The sequence below is a fragment of the Neolamprologus brichardi genome, chromosome 23, assembly GCF_056152115.1.
Source record: "Neolamprologus brichardi isolate AB-2024 chromosome 23, ASM5615211v1, whole genome shotgun sequence".
NCBI lineage: Eukaryota > Metazoa > Chordata > Actinopteri > Cichliformes > Cichlidae > Neolamprologus > Neolamprologus brichardi.
In genome coordinates this window covers 38954771-38975581 of record NC_142125.1, presented here as the reverse complement: position 1 = coordinate 38975581, position 20811 = coordinate 38954771, and the positions used below count along the sequence as shown (strand labels likewise).

The 20811-nt window shown below is 40.5% G+C and overlaps 1 pseudogene across 1 annotated transcript; it reads left to right on the top strand.

Annotated features, from left to right (window-relative positions):
* Window positions 1–7816: 7816 nt before the first annotated feature.
* On the top strand, window positions 7817–10203 carry LOC102780568 (nucleoside hydrolase-like; annotated as a pseudogene). Its single transcript, XR_015717204.1, has 7 exons — window positions 7817–7974; window positions 8057–8236; window positions 9048–9159; window positions 9276–9412; window positions 9546–9623; window positions 9841–9933; window positions 10024–10203. The product of XR_015717204.1 is annotated as a nucleoside hydrolase-like (transcript).
* Window positions 10204–20811: the final 10608 nt, after the last annotated feature.

Below are 20811 nucleotides of genomic sequence, written 5' to 3'. Positions count from 1 at the left end.
AGCTATCTGAACGCTACCCCAACAGAGGTCGATTATCTTGTTAATAATTTCACCTCCTCACTACGTACGACTCTGGATACTGTAGCTCCAGTGAAAACTAAGGTCTCTAATCAGAAGTACCTGACCCCGTGGTATAATTCTCAAACACGTACCCTAAAGCAGATGACTCGTAATCTGGAGAGGAAATGGCGTGTCACAAATTTAGAGGATCATCATTTAGCCTGGAGAAATAGTTTGTTGCTTTATAAGAAAGCCCTCCGCAAAGCCAGAACAGCTTACTACTCATCACTGATTGAACAAAATAAGAACAACCCCAAGTTTCTCTTCAGCACTGTAGCCAGGCTGACAAAAAGTCGGAGCTCTTTTGAGCCAACCATCCCTTTAACGTTAACTAGTGATGACTTCATGAACTTCTTCACAAATAAAATTTTTATCATTAGAGAAAAAATTACCAATAATCATCCCACAGATGTAATATTATCTATAGCTACTCTTAGTTCCATTGATGTTAAGTTAGACTCTTTTTCTCCAATCGATCTTTCTGAGTTAACTTCAATAATTACTTCCTCCAAACCATCAACGTGTCTTTTAGACCCCATTCCTACAAAACTGCTCAAAGAAGTCCTGCCATTGATTAATTCTTCGATCTTATATATGATCAACCTATCTCTAATAATCGGCTATGTACCACAGGCCTTCAAGGTGGCTGCAGTTAAACCTTTACTCAAAAAGCCATCTCTAGACCCAGCAGTCTTAGCTAATTATAGGCCAATCTCCAACCTTCCTTTCATATCAAAAATCCTTGAAAGAGTAGTTGTCAAACAGCTAACAGATCATCTGCAGAGGAATGGTTTATTTGAAGAGTTTCAGTCAGGTTTCAGAGTTTATCACAGCACAGAAACAGCTTTAGTGAAGGTTACAAATGATCTTCTTATGGCCTCTGACAGTGGACTCATCTCTGTGCTTGTCCTTCTTGACCTTAGTGCAGCATTCGATACTGTTGACCATAATATCCTATTAGAGCGATTAGAACACGCTGTAGGTATTACAGGTATTGCACTGCAGTGGTTTGTATCATATCTATCTAATAGACTCCAATTTGTGCATGTAAATGGAGAGTCCTCTTCACACACTGAGGTTCATTATGGAGTTCCACAGGGTTCAGTGCTAGGACCAATTCTGTTTACATTATACATGCTTCCCCTAGGCAGCATCATTAGAAGACATAGCATACATTTCCACTGCTATGCAGATGACACCCAGCTCTATCTGTCCATGAAGCCAGATAACACACACCAATTAGTTAAACTGCAGGAATGTCTTAAAGACATAAAGACTTGGATGGCCACTAACTTTCTGCTTCTTAACTCAGATAAAACTGAGGTCATTGTTCTCGGCGCTGAAAAGCTTAGAAATATGGTATCTAACCAGATTCTTACTCTGGATGGCATTACCTTGGCCTCCAGTAACACTGTGAGGAACCTTGGAGTCATTTTTGACCAGGATATGTCCTTCAACGCACATATTAAACAAATATGTAAGACTGCGTTCTTCCATTTGCGCAACATCTCTAAAATTAGAAATATCCTGTCTCAGAGTGACGCTGAAAAACTAGTTCATGCATTTATTACTTCCAGGCTGGACTACTGCAATTCATTATTATCAGGATGTCCAAAAAACTCACTGAAAAGCCTTCAGTTAATCCAAAATGCTGCAGCAAGAGTACTGACAGGGACTAGAAAGAGAGAGCATATTTCTCCTGTTTTGGCTTCCCTTCATTGGCTTCCTGTTAAATCCAGAATTGAATTCAAAATCCTGCTCCTCACATACAAGGTCTTAAATAATCAGGCCCCATCCTATCTTAATGACCTTGTAGTACCATATTACCCTATTAGAGCACTTCGCTCCCACTCTGCAGGCCTACTTGTTGTTCCTAGAGTATTTAAAAGTAGAATGGGAGGGAGAGCCTTCAGTTTTCAGGCCCCTCTTCTGTGGAACCAGCTTCCAGTTTGGATTCGGGAGACAGACACTATCTCTACTTTTAAGATTAGGCTTAAAACTTTCCTTTTTGCTAAAGCATATAGTTAGGGCTGGACCAGGTGACCCTGAATCCTCCCTTAGTTATGCTGCAATAGATGTAGGCTGCCGGGGGATTCCCATGATGCATTGAGTTTTTCCTTTCCAGTCACCTTTCTCACTCACTATGTGTTAATAGACCTCTCTGTATTGAATCATATCTGTTATTAATCTCTGTCTCTCTTCCACAGCATGTCTTTTATCCTGTCTTCCTTCTCTCACCTCAACCGGTCGCAGCAGATGGCCGCCCCTCCCTGAGCCTGGTTCTGCCGGAGGTTTCTTCCTGTTAAAAGGGAGTTTTTCCTTCCCACTGTCGCCAAAGTGCTTGCTCATAGGGGGTCATATGATTGTTGGGCTTTTCTCTGTATCTATGAAGCGCCTTGAGGCGACATTTGTTGTGATTTGGCGCTATATAAATAAAATTGAATTGAATTGAATTGAATTAATGAAAGATGTCATTATGTCTGTGAATGAACCTAAAAATTGAATGAAACCACAATATTTTTTATCAGTCAACAGCTTTATTCGCCACATGCAGGTTGCCCTACAGTGGAATGGACCCGCCCCCCGACCTTACACACACAACACAGACATCACATGGGGATACAGGTCAGAGATCGGTAACATTACAGAAAACCACTGAAATGTACACTACAATGGGAAAGTACAAGAGGAAAAAAGAGACCTCTACTCATGCTGGGCTCCTATGGGAGGACAGCATGAGAACAGGAAACAAAAAATCTCCTCTGCACAGAAAGCACATAAATGTCCACAACACAACATTATGGAGCGCGTGACAACCAACAGGGTTGGGTAGGGGGTGAGGAGTAATCCTAAGCAAACACAGCAACCATCCTGCCACTGCGCCGTCTCTCCAATGCGGGCCCAGACCCACCGTGTTCTCCAGGAGGGAACAAGCATCGAAGGCGTTTGGAAGGGGAGGGGTGGGGGGGTGAGTGCTTATCAGTGTGTATGTGTGTGTGTGTCCATAGTTCAGCTGAGACCGTGTCCTTCGCCCTGCCAGGCTAAGTAAACAGTCTTCCAGCCAACCCAGGTGGCCTGCATGGAGTGGGAAGAACAGTCTAAACACAGTCGTTATCAGGGAGTATTTGTTCAGCTCCAGCCTTGAGCCTACAGCTGGCGCCGAAGGGATAGCCGCATTATGATGGTGGTTTTCTTTAGTGCGAACAACTCATGAGAATTTCAAAGCTGTTCTTAACACTCCAACACTGGTCTCTCAATCTCCCGTTGAAGAGCCGCGAGCTTCTCCATGATGTTATCAAACTTGCGCTCTGTGATGTTGTCATTCTTGTGGTCAAAGAGCAGATTCTGAGAACTCATGACCGCAGTGAGCTGCTCCAGGATGTGATCCAGTTTGCGCTCAGAGGTCTTATTCGGAGTGTTCACGGCAGCCGTAAGCTTCTCCAAGATCTTATCCATGCTGCACTCAGTGAGCCCATTCTGAGAAGTCACACCTCGTCCCATCGTTTCAATCCCAGCGGGCAGCGTTGTGGGGGTTTGAACAGCCGGTTCCGCTTTCTTAATTCTTCGATAAGCCAGGGCCAAGCCAGCTCTGATCAGCAAGAACCCTGTTATCATGATTCCGAAAAGGTAGATATCTTCAGCGCCTTCGATCGACAGTCCCGCCAGGCACACGATTCTCCATTTCTGCCACCCGTCCATCGTGTAGCCGGCAGGGAAAGAACCTGCAGGGCACTCAGGCTCACCCGAGCCCAGACGTCTCGTTGAGAAAAGGGTGTCAATTGCATTCAGAGACCAGTTGATCAAATCCATAATTCTCTTTTAGGTTTTAGAGAACAGACTGTGAGAGAGTGTTCCAGGGAAAAGTAATACAAAAAACACGAGACTAGACAAGGACACAAGAGGCTAAGCAGGGAAGATAAGGGAGAGGAGGAGAGGAGAAATGTGCGACCGCCTTCGCCAAGAGCCAAACGAGAAAAAAAAAGTAATTTGTAATGTAATGTGTTGTGGTGGTACTTTTAAGAAGTACCAATGTGAAAGTTAGTGACGTTAGCCCCCTCAGTGTTGTCCAATGTCCAACATTTTAGCAGTTCAGCAGCCTGATGGCTTGTAAAACTTTCCCTGAATCTGCTGGTGCAGGTCCAGATGCTCCTGTACCTTCTGTATGACAGCTGGAGCATGAAGGATGTCTGGCCAGGATCAGAGAGGATCCTCTGGGCCTTCCTCCTACAGTGCTGTCTGTAGACGTCTTGGAAGGCTGCCAGTTCAGACCTGGTGATTGTTGTGCTTCTCTGACCCCCCTCCTTAGAGCTTTGGGGACCAGAACATTACAACCTCCATACCAGATACAGCCAGACAGAATAGTCTCAATGGTGCATTGATAGATATTGATAAGTATTCTGGAGTCCACGTCAAACGCCATCAACCGCCACTGAAAGAGCCACTGTTTCACTGCTTTTGTGATCATATCCACTCGATGTGACCAAGTCGAATCATTACTGATGTTAATCCCCAGGAACCTGAAGTATCTGACTCCCTTCTCCTCTGTCTCCTTGATGTAAATCGGGGTGTGCTCTCCGCCCTGCAGTCTCCTGTCCCGGCAGCCGTGACAATTCAATTCAATTCAATTCAATTTTATTTATATAGCGCCAAATCACAACAAAGGTCGCCTCAAGGCACTTCATAGATACAGAGAAAAACCCAACAATCATGTGACCCCCTATGAGCAAGCACTTTGGCGACAGTGGGAAGGAAAAACTCCCTTTTAACAGGAAGAAACCTCCAGCAGAACCAGGCTCAGGGAGGGGCGGGGCCATCTGCTGCGACCGGTTGGGGTGAGAGAAGGAAGACAGGATAAAAGACATGCTGTGGAAGAGAGACAGAGGTTAATAACAGATATGATTCAATGCAGAGAGGTCTGTTAATACATAGAGAGCGAGAAAGGTGACTGGAAAGGAAAAACTCAATGCATCATGGGAATCCCCCGGCAGCCTACATCTATTGCAGCATAACTAAGGGAGGATTCAGGGTCACCTGGTCCAGCCCTAACTATATGCTTTAGCAAAAATGAAAGTTTTAAGCCTAATCTTAAAAGTAGAGATAGTGTCTGTCTCCCGAATCCAAACTGGAAGATGGTTCCACAGAAGAGGGGCCTGAAAACTGAAGGCTCTCCCTCCCATTCTACTTTTAAATACTCTAGGAACAACAAGTAGGCCTGCAGAGCGGGAGCGAAGTGCTCTAATAGGGTAATATGGTACTACAAGGTCATTAAGATAAGATGGGGCCTGATTATTTAAGACCTTGTATGTGAGGAGCAGGATTTTGAATTCAATTCTGGATTTAACAGGAAGCCAATGAAGGGAAGCCAAAACAGGAGAAATATGCTCTCTCTTTCTCAGCTTCTTGGTCTTGCTGACACTGAACAGTAGGTTTTTGTCTCAACACCATGATATCAGGGCTCTCACCTCTGCTTTGGAAGCAGACTTGACGGTGGTATCATCTGCAAATTTAACTATAGTGTTGGAGCTGTGTGTGGCCTCAGAGTCATGGGTGAACAAGGTGTACAGCATGGGACTGAGTACAGATCCCTCGTCAGTGTAGATGACATGGCACTGCCGATCTGTACCACTGTGGTCTGTCTGTGAGGAAGTCAAGATCCAGCTGCATAAGGAGATGATGTTGTGCAGATGCCAAAACTTCATGATGAGCTTGGATGGAATTATAGTGTTGAAAGTGGAGCTGTAATCAATAAACAGCATCCGCACACATGTGGTGTTATTGTCCAGGTGGAAGAGGGCAGTATGCAGAGCCAGTGCTATGGCAATATCTCTGGATCTATTTGGCCAACTGAAAAGGATCGAGTGTACCAATGTATGCAAACCAACAAGAATGTGATGCAGCTTCTAAGGACAATGGATAAGTATAAACATTGGAAAGAACAACTCATCAGTTGGTACGTTGAAGTTTCGGTTTCTTTTAGTGTCTCTTCAGATCATCTTTTCATCTGTGTAAGCAAGTGGCTGTAAAGGAACCCAGACCTTGCTTGCTCAAAACTCAGATTCTACCAAGGTAAGAATTAAAAAAATATTATGGAAGAAATTCATTTGTATGCATATATTTGAGAATCAGGATACTTTATTAATCCCCAAGGGAATTATGTAACTCGGTGCCATCATGTGTGTGTAAAGCTCTTTTTAGATATTAAAAAGGCTGAATGATTGAATTCCACTGAAGATATTTAGATATTTAGTAAACATGGCTATACTAAAAAGTGTGGGTGGCAATATATGCTGCAGGATTACTTTTCATACCTGCTGAAATAAAGTGTCAAGAATGCAGTTTAGCACAGACTGTAAGTAGAAAAAGACTAAGACCCCCCATGCTTAATAACTGCAGAGATAAAAGAGCATCATATTTTACCTACGAGAGTGGACGAAATTATCTAAATTGTTGCTGTATGACAATAAAAAGTGAAAATGTCTATCTTAGTGTGCCACTTTTTACATAATTTAGCAGTTAGCAATTTTGTAACCGTCTTCTTAAACATTAATACAAAGATAACACCCATTAGTCGATACCAAAGGATACAAGTGTTACACCTTAAGAATCGACTCACCCAACCCACCTCCCTGTGCGTGATTTTTTAAAATGCTGTTCATTTACATGACAAAAATATTTTTTTTTCACTTTATTCAAGCAAGCGGAAATTTGGACAATCTCAATTCAAGCTAAATTTGTAACACCTACAGAATATCTGAAGGTGGAGTTAGCCATGTACTTATGTAACACTTCCCTATATAAAGCTGGCTGTTCTTCAGTTGATAGCATTCAGCTATCACAGCTCCAATCACTAAGCTGTAAACATCTGCCAGAATCCATTTACCAGGTGAGTATTTTACATTTTATTTCAGTAATAATTTCAGAATCTCACTGTACATGTGAAGGTTAACATATCTTTAAAATGTAATTCTTAAAACCACCAGAAATCACTTATCTTTTTCTTTCTTTCTTTCTATTGCACCTAAAAGCATAATTTTGTGGTGTTTTGATTTCTTTTTTGTTTTTTGACAATGGAAACTGTTGTTTTAAATTCTTTAACCTTGCCACAATCAGATGCAGGTCAATTACCTGTTCATGAACATTTTTCAAAATCATTGTACAAATCATTGTACAACATCTTTGTATATTTTATCTATATATGTCTTTGTATTTATATATGTGTGTGTGTATATATATATATATATATATATAATATTCTTAACTCTGTAACTTCTGTCGGTGCTGTGCTTTTTGGAAAACAAATTTCCCAGAGAAACCCACCTGAGGGATTAATAAAGTTTTATCTTATCTTATCTTATCTTACAAGCAACTATTTTCATATATATTGTAAACTGAAGATCCCAGATATTTTAAAAGCTGATCTAATTACGATATTTGTACTGAACACTACATAATTTAACGCTGTATCTAAAACATTCTCCTGCCTCTACCATAAAACAATTGAAGCAGTCTTTCAATCTAACCTTCATATTTAGGGAAGCTACAAAGCATGTAGTTATGCTATGAGAGAAAGGTTTTGAGAGTGTGAAGAGAAAAACATTGTATTGTGTTTATTTAAAATATTTGTAGTTATCTGTGTTTTTGCCTCTTTCCCTCCATCTGACAGCTCAGATAGGCTACAGTTAGACATGTGGTCAAAAAATGGATTATTATTAGAAATAATCATTCTTCAGGTTTGAATCCTCTGGTTAAACACAGGATGAAGAAGCTCATCATTGATGTGGATGCTGGGGTGGATGATGCTATTCCACACCTGATGTGGAAGTTTTGGGGATCACCTGCTGCTATGGCAACACGTCTGTGGAGAATGTCCTCAGAAATGTCCTTCGTGTCCTGAAAGTCTGCGACAGGCTGGACGTAAGTTTGTGTCACGCTGTAAGAGAGCCCTTCTACATGTTCTTAGATATGTTCTTACATCCAGCGTATAATACTCATACAGATTCCAGTGTACCGTGGCTGCTCAAAGCCTTTGGTGGACCCTGAAAACCATGCAGATAATTTCTTTGGATCAGACGGGTTTGGAGACGTTCCAGATCCACACGCACCAAGCCTGGATCTGGTGCAGCAGAAAAAAGCCAAACAGGCCATTATTGACCTTGTGAACGCAAATGATAAAGAGGTGAGTGTCTGCATCATGTAAATGAACAGCATTTACATGAATGAAAATTGAGAGCCTCATTTTCCTGTGATATGTGTACACTAAGAACGTTGTAGCTTACACAGGGGTTGGGTAAAAATGCTGTGTGGAGAAGCAGGTGATCTCAAAATGCATGAATACATTTACCCGCTTTTTGTAAATGGTTTGTGGTTCTGATCAAATGTTTTATTTAAAGGCCCAGTCACAGATTATTTCAGCAGACATGCCTTGAAGTTTTCCTAAAAAAAAATATGTTGACATTTAGCTGAAAATTGTTGAACTCCCACAGATGAAATTGCATCACTTGACTAATAAAAACTTGTTTTACCCAAAGCTAATGATTTAATTGCTTTTTCATGGTGACCAGTAAAAATGGATGTAGACATAATGATATCATCTGTTGGTTATGGATTGCAAAGGGTACAATGCACTTGATGTGAAAGAAGCCAATGTGAAGTATCACAAAGTTGCCACACACATAAAAAAGCATAACTTGAAGCTTTAATGCCGTTTAAATTGGGAAGTCATAAAAATTATCTGTCAGTTGTCATGAAGTTTCAAGTTTTAACTGCTTTCAGTGGTTAATAGACAAACTGCACCACTGGGCCATCCCAAACCAGTTTAATTCTCAATTCATTCTAAACACATTTATCAATAATAATTCTTTTAAAAACTTGATGCATATATATTAAGACTTTATTATTATTATTTTACGTTTGAGGGTTTGTTTTCAGCTCAAAGGTTGGTTAGGGGGCAATAAAATCATCAATTCAACTCTGTCTCCTGCCTTCAGGTGATCCTCGTATCCACTGCCCCCCTCATGAACCTGGCTGCAGCAGTGCAGTTGGACCCTTCCTTGCCTAAAAAGCTTAAGGCGCTCTACATCATGGGGGGAACCATTGAAGGTGGTCTCCTCACAGAGTATTTCCTCTGTCTCTCATTATCCATTCGTGATTTTAGTCTTATAAATATCTGATATATATGAGAACGAGTGTGTGACTGTGTTTGTTTCTGTGTGCAGCCAGGGGTAACGTCACAATATGTGGAGAGTTTAACTTTGTGTGTGACCCAGAGGCTGCTTACATCGTGTTGGACCGCTACACATGCCCAACCTACATGGCTACCTGGGAGTTCACCTGCAGGAACATCCTGCCATGGGTGAGGAGGGCTTCAGTTCTGTTCCAATGAATAATGTCTGAACAGTTTTAAAGTTTGAAAGGATCTCTGCTAACACTGAGTTTGTGTATAAAGTGGTATTTGAAAATATCTTACAGTCTTTTTTTTCCCTTAGTCTTTCTGTGACAACTGGTTATCTGTACATACTGAAAAATCAGACTTTGTGGAAAAGATTTTACGCATCTCAAGACAGGTAAGAGTGTATTAATTGACACGAAGCATCAAGCATTTAAGTCTTAAGTCCTCACTTTGTACAAGAAAATAAGCTCCAGTTAGCAATGAATTTAACCCATCTTCAGTATTGTGTAAATATGCTCGCAGCCCTTTTGCTTAAATCTTGGTGCCCCACTGGTGACAACTTACAGAATGTTATAAGATGTCTAAATACCTCTGACATACTGTGTGAACAGAAGTGTGAAGAGAAACATGAAGAATTTAATCCCTGTGACGCCTACGCCATGGCTGCAGCCCTCAATGATGCAGTCATACCTGAGAGTGAAGAGGCAAGTGACTGCACCTTTTTTTGTCAGGTTACAATGTAAAACATCTTAGCTGAAATCATTGTTTAATGAATTCTTTTGTTACTCATTCAGGTTGCAGTGACGGTGGAGTTGCAGGGGATCTACACTCGAGGCATGATGGTGCTGGACCGCAACGAGAAGCTGAAAAAAGAACACAAAGTCTTCATCATGAAGAACGTCGACTTGGAGAAGTTCAAGGAAATGTTGATTAATGCAGTCAAAAAGAGTGATGCTGTACACTCTAAGGCCTGAGTGTTATGATTCATAACAACAAATAAAAACTTTTGTGTTGCAGTCTCACAAATCATGTACAACATTCATTAAGAAACAGTTTGTCCAGATTGGCGTTGAAGAAGTTGACCAGTTCTCAACTGTGTAGTAGTAAATAAAGTTAATGCTGTGACCCAAATGTATCTGCATAAATGATCAGTATTTATTCAGGTTCAGATATATGCATTTGCAAAATAGTTTTATGTGTGGTCAAATTACTTTGTATTTGTGTGTGGACTGAAGCGCATGCTAGTGAGTCCTCAAAAGTTACACACAAATGACTGCACACACATTTGGAAACCTTAGTTTATACTTGTGGATTATATTGTACACATTTGTCACGTTTTTGAGACATATTGCTCTCCATATGAGGTGTTACTACCACCACATTACTTATATCTTTATGTACATTTACAATGTAAACACAAAATATAATAAGAGACAAAACTCAATAAGTACAGATTTTATTTGTCTGCATACATACAAATAAACACAGTAAAATAATTTTACAGTAAATGAAAAAAGGACCAGTAGCTCATGTGACTTAAGGGGTTTTGCAAGGCCAAGTTGCCCGAGATCATAACCCACCAACCTTAACTCCTGACCAATGAACCCTAACCCCTAGCCCATTAAACTTAACACCTTAACAGGCCACAGGCTATCAGCTTGATGTCTGTGCAAATCTGACAGGACAAAATGTCAGACCTTTGAAGCAAATGCAAGATCAAGTGACTGAAATGAAATTGGTACTTTTGCATTGTCTTATACATCAGGAGGTACTGTGTGAGTCAGCATTAAAGTTTTGATCTTGTAACTAAAATAGTTAACATCATCGGAGTATGACTGCAGAGTATGACTTGCCTCCACCCCGGGGGAAAGGGTAACATCTCCTGGGTCTAGGTGCCATTTCCCTCTCTAGGGGTGAGGATACCTGGACCCGGGGTATAGAGTATGTTTGGGGAGTGTGATTGTGTGTACAGTGTCCATGTATGTCTATCCCTACGTTGGGTGAGTGCTGAGTATTTGTATATGTGTGCATGAGGGTGGGAATGCATGTTTGTGTCTGTGTGTGCCTGTTTGTCTGTGTCTATATGTCAGGTCGGGTCTTAGACTCCACCTCTCTGGGAACTCCCAGGCCCTCCAAAGTATGGAGGCCTATCTCCCCTCACCACACTCCCTGCCGGTGACTGATGCCCTCAGGGGTCGGTGCATTGGTGGTACTTGGTGTCCGGGGCTGGGCGCTCAGGTATGTACCAGCTCACTCCTAGTGACTACTTGGCGGGGCCTGGCGCCTGTTGCTCTGTCAGGCCTCTTCCGGGGCAAAGGGGGCCCTTGGGCCTGCAGCTCGGTTCACTCTGGCACAGCTGGTTGCTGGCAGAGCCGGCGGGCACACCAGTGCAGCCCCCTCTGGCTTCTGCTCCGTGGCTACTGGGTGACCCCTCATCTGGGGCTCTCCTCAGCTCTTTCCGGGAGGGTGGCACGGATGCCCCTCCGGTGGTCCTCCTTGGGCTCTCGCACTCTGAGGCCTCTGGATGTCTGGAGCCTGGATCTCCTCCATGCCTGCTTCATGCCCTGGGGGACGGGGCTATGGCTCTCTACACCCTCTAGCAGACCATTGCATGGGGAAACCATTTGAATACAAGTGCACTGATCCACACAGGTGTGCACACGGGTGTTCACTGTTCATTAGGGATGGGTATCGAAAACCGGTTCTTGTTGAGAACCGGTTCCCACTGTTTCAATTCCTTGGAATTGTTTGCCATTTTTGCAAACGATTCCCTTATCGATTCCAGTCGCCCCGAATGACGTCACCACGTTGCGGAGCGTCATTTACCTGGCAGGAAACACGGCGCCTAAGCGGCTCAAACGCTCAAAAGTTTGGTTATACTTTACGAGAACGGATGACAACAGGGCAACTTGCAATACTTGAAAAGTAGATATTTCATTTAAGGGCGGAAACACTACGAATATGCAAAAGCATTTGCTCACAAAACACGCGATGACCTTAAATGAATGTCGTGTTTTTAATTCCGCTCCGGACTCGTGAATCTCAACCCAGCAGCAGCGGTAACGTTTGCACGTCCTCTCCCGTTAATGCGGCAGGTAAATAATCAACTAACAGTGCATATTATGTTAGCGCGATCTGCCTTATTACAAAACCTGCCATTACTGTGCATTTAGGTGACCATGATGAGAGAGACAGACAGAGTCTGGCTCAGATGCTGGCAGTTGTCGCTGCAGTCTACCGTTAGCGTCTCCTTTCAGGCCAGGATAGACGAATGTCACCGAGCAGTGAGTTTGTGGTAAAAGGCTTGCACCCATTTGCCACAGCAGATGCCTCCGATTTTTGGTAAGTGAATGTGTTTAATTGTAGGCAGGGACATTACTGGATATACTTGTGAAATTGCTACTGAATAATTTATGTTATACTTTGTTATTGCTACAGAAGAATATTTATTTTATTATTTTACATTTACAATTTTTTTTCCTGGGGACCCTGTGACACCCCATTGAAGAGCCGTAGGTTGTGGATCTCTTAAGATCTCACTGTTGGGTTTGTAAGGCCATGTTACTCCTAAATTTCTATCTTGTTCAAAGAGAAGATATAAAACAAAGTTCTAAGCTAATCGACCTTAGTGTTCTCCTTTTTTAAAACGAATCGATAAAGAATCGAATCGTTAAACAGAATCGAAAATGGAATCGGAATCGTGAAATTATTGAAGGTATTGATTATTATTATCAATACCCATCCCTACTGTTCATAGACATAAACTACAACTTTATTGGCTGCTATTTCCAAGCACATTGTGCGCTGTTGGTCCTGCTTGCTACACAACAACATTCAATATTTAGTATTTACTGCTGTTTACACTTAGCTAGATTAACATGATGGTGTTGTGTTTAGTGTGTTGCTCTGGCTTTTTTTTGTTTGTTTGTTTTCTCTTCTTTTTCTCTCAACAGGTGATCCAGGAGATTTTTTTTCTCTTCTTTCTCTTTTTAAGTGCCCTTTCTTACTGTCCCTCTTCCCTTCTGTTTTTCTTTTCCTTCATCTTTCTTTCTTCCTTTTCTATCCCTCAGTCATGTCTGTCCCGTCTGTAACAACTGAAAATAAAATAAAATAAATAATAACAACAAAGGTCGATCAAATGGACCAATACGGCAAGGCCGTGATGATCCATTTGGCAAAGTAAATCCATTGGGTCTCCTTGTTGGTCTTCAGGCAACAATTCTGACGGCTAAAGAACCAAAAAAAAAAAGAATAGTTAATTTTTATGCATGGATTTTACTCTGTGGCATGAAATGTGTGAGTTAAAGCTACATAAATCTTTCTGGTTTTAGTCATTAAAAGGTTTAATGATTGAACTCCAGTGATCAGACGGTTCACTTAAACAGCACTCAGCCACCTTTTAAATTACTAAATGTGGTCCCACACTTTACAATAACACAGAGTTATTTCATTTTTCAATTAAATCATATACGTGTAAGCAAAAATAAAGCTTTTCTTAAGTCTTCCTCAAAACCGTATGAACCGGTCTTTATGTTTGGTTATTTTCCACAAAAATCTCCTCATGCAAACATGTAAAAACTCAGGTTCTGGTGGAGTAGTCACTCATTTTATAATGGATTCCAGATGGCAAAAAAATAAATTAAATTAAAAAGTAAATAAAAAACATAGTTAAAGAGCTTCATGCATTTCTGCAATATAATCCAATTAATAACTCAAAAAAAGAGATAATGTCCTAGCAGAAAATAATAAGTGCATTTTCCTTTTTTAATTCATTCATTCATTTGCTTATACACTGTACCATAACAGCAAGATATTAACAAACACAGGTTTACTGTTAAGTGTGAGTGCCAAAATATACTGAAGGATGACCTTTCACACCTGCTGAATCAAGTGTCAAGAATGCAGTTTGGCACAGCCTGTAATAACAATGAGTTAACACACTTTTTCACAATCATGCTTCAGCCCTGCAGCAGTTTGTGTTGAACAGCAGTTCGTAGGAAGTGTTGTTGGGATGCCAAACACCAACAGACACGTACAACTTGATCCTCAAGTTCACTCTTGCTTCTCATAAGAGTAAAAATAGAACCCTATTACAATAGCATATTGTAGCAATAGCAGTAGCTTTTTGAGAGGATCCTCTGGGTCTTCCTTCTAAAGCGCTGTCTGTAGACGTCTTGGATTGCTGGCAGTTCAGACCTGGTGATTGTTGTGCTTCTCTGACCCCCCCTCCTTAAAGCTTTGCAGACCAGAGCATTACAATTGCCATACAGGGTTACCAGACAGGCAGACAGAATACTCTCGACAGAGTGGCGTATCATGCTAATGAAAGATGCCCTAATATATGTATATACGCTCTTCAACAAAGAACTTAAAAGTTGAATGAAACAATGATATATGTAATGCAGTCTGCACCGCATGTGTTGTGTTCTTATCTTTATAATATAACCAAGTTTTTTTTCTATCTAAATGAAGTGTAGTTGTTTTTCAAGCACCAAAGTACCACAGTCCTCTTAAAACCATCAACATCTTCGTCCTTTCTGTTTTTAAACTCAGTTATTGTTAAATGCACCTGGGGAAAATCTGACAGCAGGAAGTTTGACTATTGCTGCTCTTGCATAAGATCACTGTAAACAAAGAAGAATGTACCAAAGCTTTGGGGATAGTGGCCATGGATAAACATTGGCAACAACAACTTGTTAGTTGGTATGTTGAAGTTTGGGTTTCTCTGGATTGCTAATCAGATGATCTTTTTATCTGTGTAAGCGAGTGACTGCCAAGAACCGAGACCTCAGACGCTCAAAGCGCACGTTCTACCAAGATAAGAAGAAAAAAATGTAACTGCTATGGCTCAGGAACAAGTCAAAATTCAGCTGCATAAGAAGATGCTGATGTGCAGATTCCCAAACTTCATGATGAGCCTGGATGGAATAATAATGTTGAAAGTTGAGCTGTAGTCAATAAACAGCATCCACACATGTGTTGTTATGGTGGTGGGAGAGCGCTAGGGTTGCCAACTATCCCATTTTAGCCAGGAGGTCTTGTATGATGAGCAAAAATTGGTTCCCTTAGTCAACCTTAAATCTCTGTATATTTACACTGTATATTTACATTGTACCCAGCTGGTTGCGCATTGTGCTTCTGGCATGCCAGAGTGTCCCTTATTTGATAGTTAAAACGTTCATCTGTGAATCTATTTGGCCTGTATGAAAACGGAAAAGGATCAAGTGTAGCAGGCAGTGAAGATGTGATGTGAGCTTTGACTTTACACTCAAAGCACTGAATAACGACAGAGATGAGTGACAGTCATACAGTTAGCTCACATTAGGTTTCTTTGGGACAGGGATGATGGCCGTCCTCTTAAAGTATGAGAAGACTACAGACAAAAACAGGGAGAGGTTGAAGATGTCTGTGAAGACAGCTGCCACTTCATGTGTGCATGCTTTGAGAGCACGACCTGGGATGTTATCTGGTCGGGGAGCTTTCTGTGTGTTTACCTTTTAAAAGTATTTACACACATCTGCCTGAGGGATCTGAAAAGGACAGCTGTCCTCCTCTGACAGAAATATAGATATATATTGCAAATCTTGCATCAGCTGGCAAACCCACAAGTGATGTGATGCAGCTAAGGACAATGGATAAGTATAAACGCTGGAAAGAACAACTTATCAGTTGGTATATTGAAGTTTTGGTCTCTTAGTGTCTAATCAGACCATCTTTATCTTTATCTATCTGTATAAGCGAGTGGCTGTCACGAACCCAGACTTCGCTTGCTCAAAACTCAAATCTTCCAAAGTAAGAATAAAAAAATATTATGGAAGAAATTCATTTGTATGCTGTTAAAAACCCAATTCTTTGATCTTCGGGCTGAAGGAAGAACAACACTCTGTGTTTAAATCCTCAATCAACAATTTCTTTAATCAATACAATTCTCTTTATTCCATGCAACACTTTGAGCAAACGTCCGGACGGGAGATGTGCACACTGCAAAAATGGCTAGTCTACATTTAGGAAACAAATACTACATTTGATACAAAAAGCACTGACAACAAGTGAAATTATCTGTCCATGCAGCAAGTTTATTTTACTTAATAAGAAATCTTGAAATAAGATTTTTTAATCCAGAAATAAAAGAACACATTTGAGAATTGAAGAGGGTTAAAATAAGTTTTAAAAAGTACTTGATATAAAGTCCCAAAAGTAAGTTAAATATGCTAAATTACAGGTTTTTTAATGTTTTGAATTCTTACGTGCAGCAAATGAATGCACTGCAATGAGAAAAATAGTTCTAATACTATGAAAAACTACCCAATATTAGTAAATTATGATTAATTTGTTTCTTGATTCAGGTTGGCTTATCTTAAAATATAGCCTAATCCATATTAAATCCAAGCAAAAAATTAACCAGGAAATTAAACTGGTATTTTTGCATTGTATTATACAGCACTGCGTGGGTCAGCGTTAAAAATTACCTATGTTGTTGAACTAAAATAGTAAACATCATCGGAGTATGACCGCAGAATCAGAGCCAACTCCATGTACAGAATTCAATCACAGAATTGGAACAAACATTTTCATTGTTGAAGTTTAACAAATCCAGATACAGATCGACTCCTGATGTGATCACCTGTCTGCTGGCCTCACATTCCCACTTCAGACCCTGAACCTAACTCATATAAGTGCACAACTGGATTTCTGTCACTTAACAAGAAAAAACCTGCAGATAAAATAATTAAACTAAAAGCAAAATGGCAATGTCACTTTACAAACAAGTACAAACTTTTACATCAACAGTTCATCTGTTGGTATATCTGTGTTGAAGTTTCAGTTTCTCGGGATGTCTTATCAAATAATCTTCTTACCTGTTTGAGTAAGTGACTGTCAAAGAACCAGATGTCACTTTCTTAAAGCTCAAATTATGTGAGAAGTTCATTTTTATGCATGGATTTTATTCTCTGGCATGACATGTGTAAATTAAAGCTACATAAATCTTTCTGTTTTTAGTTATTAGAAGGTTTAATGATTGAACTCCAGTGATCAGACTGTTCACTTAAACAGCACTCAGCCACCTTTTAAATTAATAAATCTGATCGCACACTTTACAATGAGACCAAGTTATTTCATCTTTAAATAAATCATATATGTGTAAGCAAACAATAAAAAGGGAAAGTTTTTTTTTATGTCCAGCCAAAATCTCCTCATGCAAACATGTAAAAACTCAGGTTCTGGTGGAGCAGTCGCTTGCTTTATAATGGCAAAAAAATAACATTAAATTTAAAAATAAAATTAAAAAATACTTAAAAAGCTTTTCTGAAATATAATCCAATTAGCTGACTTCTTAAAAAACACATAATGTCCTAGCAGAAAATTATCAATGTATTTTCCTTTTTTAATTCATTCATTCATTTGCTTATATTTACACTGTACTGTGGCAGCAAGATGATAGCAAACACAGGTGTATTGTCAAGTGTGAGTGGCAAAATATGCTGCAGGATTACCTTTCACACCTGCTGAATCAAGTGTCAAGAGTGCAGTTTGGCACAGCCTGTAATAGTAATGCGTTAACACACTTTTTAACAGTCCCACTTCAGCCCTCGAGGAAGTGTCATTGGGATGCTAACCACCAACAGACACGTCCAACCTGATCCTCAAGTTAACTCTTGCTTCTCATAGGAGTAAGAAATGGCCCCTATTACAATAGCACCTTATTGTTGAGTGTCCTCAGACTAAACTCCACTGCAGAGGTGAAAGAGTTAAATCGAGGTTTTTGCTAAAGATGTAACCACACAAGTTCTGTGGTGATCAAATGAACATAAAGTCTGACTTTATGTCGGGGTGAGCCTCTTTCATTAAGACACGTGCACCTGTTTTAGCACAACTCTGTCTCTGGGGGAAGGTGGTGTATCATGCTAATGAAAGATGTCATAATGTTTTTGTACATGCTCTTTAACAATGAACCTAAAAGTTGAATGAAACCACGATATTTGTATTGTAATCTGCACCTCATGTGTTGTGATGGTACTTTTAAGAAGTACCAATGTGAAAGTTAGTGAAGTTAGTCCCCTCAGTGTTGTCCAATGTCCAACATTCCAGCAGTTCAGCAGCCTGATGGCTTGTGAAACTGTCCCTGAATCTGCTGGTGCAGGTCCAGATGCTCCTGTACCTTCTGTGTGACAGCTGGAGTGTGAAGGATGTCTGGCCAGGATCAGAGAGGATCCTCTGGGCCTTCCTCCTACAGTGCTGTCTGTAGACGTCTTAGATGGCTGGCAGTTCAGAGCTGGTGATTGTTGTGCTTATCTAAGCCAAATGTATGCAAATACCTGAGAGCCATGAAATGGGGCTTTTTTATATATATACAAATAAACAATTACAATAAATGAAAAAGGGATTGATAGCTCATTTCAGTCAGGGAGTTTTGTGAGGCCAAGTTGCCATGTTCACATTGTGCAATTGCTAAATCCTTAGAAACAAACCCTAACCCCTAACCCATTCATCCTAACATCCTAACACTTACGCCATAATTGCAACAGGATATCAGGATGATGACCATGACATCGAATGCTACAAGAATTGTAAAATATGAAAATGCTACATTGTTGCTTTCAAAGTAATTAACTACAAGCAAAATAGAAACAGCACTTCACATAAAGTTAAAAGGCGTTGTTGAATAAATAGTGATAAACTTTGGGTTTTATCACTTATCTATTTATATGTGTAGCATAATTCAGGGGATAAAGTGTACAGTGTTCAGATACTATCAATTGATGATGAGAACTTGTTCCCATTAGTTCTGATGTGCACGCATATTGCTAAGTTCCTAATGACAATATAATGTCATCCCGCAGTCTGCTTACATGCTTAACCTTTACTTTTTAAACATTAAAACATTATTTTTTGGCTATATTAGGTAGCATAAGTCAAAGCTGAACTCAAGCTGTTGCATTTAGTTTGGTAGCATACAATCTCTGCTCATCCTGTGAGGTTAACTGACCTCCTTTGACCCTCTTTAAGGCTACGTTCACACTGCAGGTCTTGATGCTCAATTCCGATTTTTTGATCAAATCCGATTTTTTTGTCTGCTCGTTCACACTACAAATAAAATGCGACAGCAAACGCGCTCTAGTGTGAACGCTCAAAGCGGCCCGCATGCGCAAAAGAAGACGTCACACACAACGCGCTCTGTTTAGACCCAGAACAAACAGTATTGTTTGACTGATGGCCTTAATATAAAGACTTCGGACTTTACGTTTCCCAATTTTTGTTTGAAGTTATTTTGTTATGTAATGATAATGATCCTTATTGTGATCCTGATAATGATCCTTATTGCTGTTTTAGAGAGGAGCGGTGCTTCAAAGGATAGCTGCAGATTTCTGTCAGAATCTGCAGATTATACAGTACAAATAAAATGTTCACGTTGTCTTCCCAACAGTTTGACTAACATCTACACTGGATGGCCAGGAAGCGTTCGCGATGTCTTCTCCAGCGCTGATAATTGGCGTCTGTCTTGTGTCAGTGACGTAAAAGACGGATTTAATGCGACATGACCGTTCAAACAGCAGTCGCTTTCTAAAACATCAGATATGTATCGGATTCAGTACCACATACGAAAGTGACCCAGATCGGATTTGAAAATATCGGATTTGCGCCGTTCACACTGTCAGACCATGATCGGATATGGGTCGCATAGGGTCAAAAAAATCGGATTTGATGCGCTTTCGCCTGCAGTGTGAACGTAGCCTTAGTTGTCATTCCCATGATCTAGTCACAGTGCAGGCTAGATAAAGCAGCAGTTGCAATACATAAATATATCTTAAAGACGAATATAGTTTTTGCTCAGTTTTTTAATTCAATTCAATTATATATATATTAGCACCAAATGACAACAAAAGTTGCCTCAAGACATTTTACATTTCAAGGTAAATACCCTACAACAATACAAAGAAAACAGAGAAAACCCCAACAATTATATTTAGGGAAGGTGACAGTAGGAAGGAAAAGCTCCCTTTTAACAGGGAGAAACCTCCAGCAGAACCAGACTCAGGGAGGGGCAGTCTCCTGAATCCAAACTGGAAGCTGGTTCCACAGAGGAGATCCCTCAATACAGCTCCATAACTAAGAAGGTCAAACAGCATCTCTACTTCCTGCGGAAGCTGAGAAAAGCCCATCTCCATCCATCCATTCTCCCCACGTTCTACGGAGGGACTATCGAGAGCGTCCCAAGCAATTGCATATCTGTCTGGTATGGTAGCTGCACCGTATTGGATTGCAATACCCAGCAACGGATAGTGAGAGCAGCTGAGAAAATCATTGGAGCCTCTCTCCCCTCCATCACGGACACTTATAGCACCCGCTCCATCTGCAAAGACCCCTCACACCCCTTACACCAAGATACTTTTGGCACAACAGATTAGATAAAACTTTATTAATCCCTCGTGTGGGTTCCTCTGGGAAATTCAGTAGTCAGTATTTTGCACATTTCCATTGCACTGTCTTGTGTCTGTATCATCCTGATATGTCTAATGTTGCACTGTCTTGTCTTGTTTTTTTTGCAATTTTTGCACATTGCACTTTACGTAGACCTGTGC